This window comes from Camellia sinensis, unplaced genomic scaffold (assembly GCF_055761805.1).
Source record: "Camellia sinensis isolate YWXY unplaced genomic scaffold, ASM5576180v1 Unanchor12, whole genome shotgun sequence".
Lineage (NCBI taxonomy): Eukaryota > Viridiplantae > Streptophyta > Magnoliopsida > Ericales > Theaceae > Camellia > Camellia sinensis.
In genome coordinates, this window is record NW_028128998.1 from 4651612 (window position 1) to 4656139 (window position 4528).

Below are 4528 nucleotides of genomic sequence, written 5' to 3' on the forward strand. Positions count from 1 at the left end.
ACCAAGACATTTCACTAAATTAAGCAGAAATACAACTCTTAGATAAGTTTTGTACAAATTTCAAACCACAACTAGATTGTAAGATTTACTAGTAAAATTTGTACAAGACTTAAGTTAGAATGGTGTGAACAGGGAATTTTACAAAGCCTTCATGGCATGTTTTGACAGTTTTCTTCCCTTGTAATGTAATGTTTGTAAATCGAAATCCTAAACTTATCAGTCCATGAAAAAGAAACAGAAAAACAAAAGCAAAAAAATGAGAGAGAAAAAGAAAAACTTTAAACTATCAACTCAAATTTGTTTGTAGTCTACTTTCTTTACCTTGGTCCTAATAAAGCTGATGCAAATAAAGAAGTAGCAGCACCAATGTGATCCTCTTGGTTACTAGCAACTGTGATTGCCTTGGTGCAACAGGAGTTGTAAAGCTATAATCCAAATTTCTTCGAACATCTATAGAACCTTTCAAGACCTTCACCACCACCGACATAGAAGGCCTCCTGGAAAAATCACTTTGTAGACACCACACAGAAACCCTCATCATCTCCACAACTTCTGCTCTATGTGTTTGCATGTCATCATTGTATTTATCAACGATATCCAAAAGTCGTTCCTCTTAAACAGACCTAGTAGATGCATATCTTTCTCAGGTTGAGATCTATCCAAATTTTTGCGCCCACACAACATTCCCAAGACCACGACACCAAAGCTATAGACATCTACTTTTTCAGTGATAATTGAGCTCAACCATTCGGGAGCCAAATAGCCTGGTGTTCCCCTCATCATTGTTACAACTTGGCTTTGGTCCTTATCAATTAGTTTTGACAATCCAAAATTAGAAATTTTCGCATTGAAGAGTTCATCTAAGAGGTTGTTTTGGGGTTTGATATCCTGGTGAAATATCTTTTGCCTACATTCCTCATGGAGATAGGTTAGTCCCTTCGCTATTCCATAGTGATCTTCCTTCTGGATTGCCACCCAAGAGTGAGCTCATGGTGCCTTTGGAAGATCCATGTATCCAAGGATCCATTGGACATGTACTCGTAAACTAGAAGCCAATATGATTTTTCAACACAAAATCCAATTAATCTCACCAAATTGACATGGTGAATGTTGCCTATTGTCTCAACTTCAACAAAGAATGACTTCTTAACTTGGCTAAAACCATTGAGACGCTTCGCTGCTATGTTAGTGCCTTCAATCAATGTCCCTTGAAACACTGACCCAAATCCTCCTTCTCCAAGCTTTTTATCGAAATTGCTTGTCATGGTTCTCAACTCTTCGTAGGAGAATCTAGTAGGCATCCCAAATACTTGATCGACAAAGAACTCATGAAATCCTTCGAATTCTTGTTTGTTTGTGAAAAAGAAAAAGAAAAAGGCAACCATAAAAAATACACCAAAGAAAGCTCCAAGACTGGATCCCAATATGATTTTGACATGCCTTGATTTCTTTTGACGAGAATCTGTTGGCGAAGAAGGATTAAGATACTGTGTATCCTGAGATTTGTGCACTTTAAGAAATACAGTAATGTTATCAACTGCTCCATCATTTTTTATAAGCGATAAGACTTCAGATAGTAATAAACAACCTTTCTTTGAATCATATCCCACATGATACGCAAAGAAAGCGGCTTTGCACGAACAATTTTTCAAGCAACTCATCTTATAATCCTCTAGCTCTGTTTTTCCATCCAAGTAGTAAATGTTGTTGTATGAGAATGTGTATTTTGAGTTGAAGTCGCTACAAGAAAAGTGGGCTTAAAAGACGGAACTTTTTGCGACGGCACAACTTACCGTCGCAAAAAATGTGACTTTTTGAGACGGCACAGTTTATCGTCGCAAAAAATGTGACCTTTTGAGACGGCACAACTCGCCGTCGCAAAAAATGTGAGTTTTTGAGATGGCACAGCTTGCCGTCGCAAAAAAATGTGACTTTTTGAGACGGCACAACTTGCCGTCGCAAAAAAAAAATGTGACTTTTTGAGACGGCACAACTTGCCGTCGCAAAAAATAGAGTATTTGCGACGGCATAAAACGCTGTCGCAAAAAAATAGAGTATTTGCGATGGCAGAAATTGCTGTCGCAAAAAATAGAGTTTTTGCGATGGTACCAGCGGCAGTTGCAAAAAAAAAAAAGAAGAGTTTTTTGCAACCGTAATAGGTACCATTGCTCAAAAAAAGAAAAAGAAAATATACATATATATATATATTGTGGCTTTGAGACGGCTTCATATATATATAGTCACAAAATGGTTTAAATAAATGCAACGGTATTTTTTTGTCACAAAAACTTAAAAAAATAATAAATAAAAAAATGACGTCGTCTTACTCTTTTGAACATTTATCTTATCACCCATTTTTTCATCTTCCTATCTCTCTGTCTCTGTCTCTCTTCTCTATCTCTCTATCTCTCTCTCTCTCACTTATCACTCTTCACTCTTCTCTGTCTGTCTATCTCTCTGTTTTTCTCTGTGTCTTTGTCTGTCTTCTTTTTCTCTTTCTCACTCATCACTCTTCTTTGTCTATCTGTCTCTCTCTTTCTCTTTGTGTCTCTCGTCCATCTCTTTTCTGTCTATCTCTCTCATCTCTATTCTCTCTCTCTTCTAACTCTCTCGCTCATCTCTCTTTGTCTCTCTCTCATTTATCTATTTTCGCTCTTTTTTTCTCTCTCTCTCTTTGTCTATATCTTTTCACCCATTTTTTTATCTTCCTCTCTCTCTCTTCTTTTTCTCTCTCTCACTCATCACTCTTTTCTTTTTATCTATCTATCTCTCTCTCTCTCTGTGTCTTTCACTCATCTATCTCTTCTCTCATCTCTTTTCTCTCTCTGTCTCGTTCGCTCATCTCTCTTCTCTCTATCTCTCTCATCTCTCATCTCTCTCTGTCTCTCTCGCTCATCTCTCTTGTCTCTATCTCTCTCTTTGTCTCTCTCGTTCATCTCTCTTCTCTTTATGTCTCTCTCGCTCATCTCTCTTCTCTCTATCTCTCTCTCTGTCTCTCTCATTCATCTCTCTTCTCTCTATGTCTCTCTCGCTCATCACTCTTCTCTCTATCTCTTTCTCTCTCTCTCTCGTTCATCTCTCTTCTCTCTCTGTCTCTTTTTCTGTCTCTCACTCTCTATCTCTTTATCTTTCTCTCTCTCTCTCTCTCCCACTGTGTTCGTGTTGCTCACTCTCTTCCTTTCGTCTTCTCTATTTACTGAGCTCCCTCTCGATTTATCTATCCACTACAGGAAAATGCACTTTTAGCGACTACTTTGTCTCTCTCTTGCTCGCTCATCACTCTGTCTCTGTCTCTCTCTCTCTCTCTCTCTCTCTCTCTCTCTCTCTCTTCTCTATCTGTCTCTCACTCATCTCTCGCTCTCTCTTTCACCATCCATCTCCTTTACCACCTTCACCACTACTGCAAACGCCATTCCACTACCACCATTACTACCACTATTGCCACTTCACCTCTACGACTACCATTATTACTACTACCATTGCCACCACTCCACTACCACCACTACCACTACTGCCACTACTATTACCATTACCTCTCCTTCACCCCTACCACTCCATCTACTCTACCACTACCACAACTTCACCACTAATCTCCATCGCCATCGCCATCGCCATCGCCATCGCCATCGCCATCGCCACTACCACCGTTATCATCTCTTATCCACCACTTTCACCACTACTGCCGCTCCCTCTCCTCTACCACAAAAAATTAGTTCATGATTTTTAATAACCAAAAAAAATGGACCGCAGAAAAATATTTTTCATTGACCATAGAAAATTAACTTTTATTTTAGTGGAAAATATTTTTCATTAAAATATTACTCTTACTTCTACCAAATAAAAAATAATAATATTTTTTTTCATTAAAATAAAAATGAAACAAATAAATTTTCAATCTTAGTAACTAAAAAAAAAAGAATTTTTTTTTAAAAAAATTCATTAACTACAAAAATATATATATTTTAACAAAAACTAAAATTTTTTGACTACAGCAACCCCTATCACAAAAAAAAAAAAAAGAATTAAATGACATTATTTTATTATTTAAATTTTATTTCTGATCTTAAAAAAATAAATAAATATATATTTCTTTAATTTTTTATTCCCGCCCTTTTTTTTTTCATTCCCGCTCCATTTTTTTCCATTCCCCACCCACCCAAAAAATCCCCAATCTCAAACTCAAAAATCCCTTATCTCTTCTTACCCCCCTCTCTCTCTCGATCGACGGCAAGCGGCGGAGACAACCGGTGACTCCACCACCGTTCCTAGCCTGAATGACTTCCCGGACCTCATCCTCCTCCTTATCCTCTCATTTCTCCCCACTCTTGATGCCATTCGAACCACCTATCTCTCTCACAAATGGCGAAACCTCTGGTTCTCTCTCTCCTCTCTCAACTTCGACTACCCTCTCTTCCCTCCCTCCGACTTTCCCTCCGACACCCGTCGTCTCTTCACCAACTTCGTTGACCAAGCGCTAATCTTTCGCCAACCCCTCTCTCCCCTCCTCATGCTTTGCTTCCAGTTTGAC

General features: G+C 38.3%; 1 pseudogene; it reads right to left on the reverse strand.

The window, feature by feature from the left end:
• Positions 1–328: 328 nt before the first annotated feature.
• LOC145814645 (G-type lectin S-receptor-like serine/threonine-protein kinase SD2-5 pseudogene) lies at positions 329–1661 on the reverse strand (annotated as a pseudogene).
• Positions 1662–4528: the final 2867 nt, after the last annotated feature.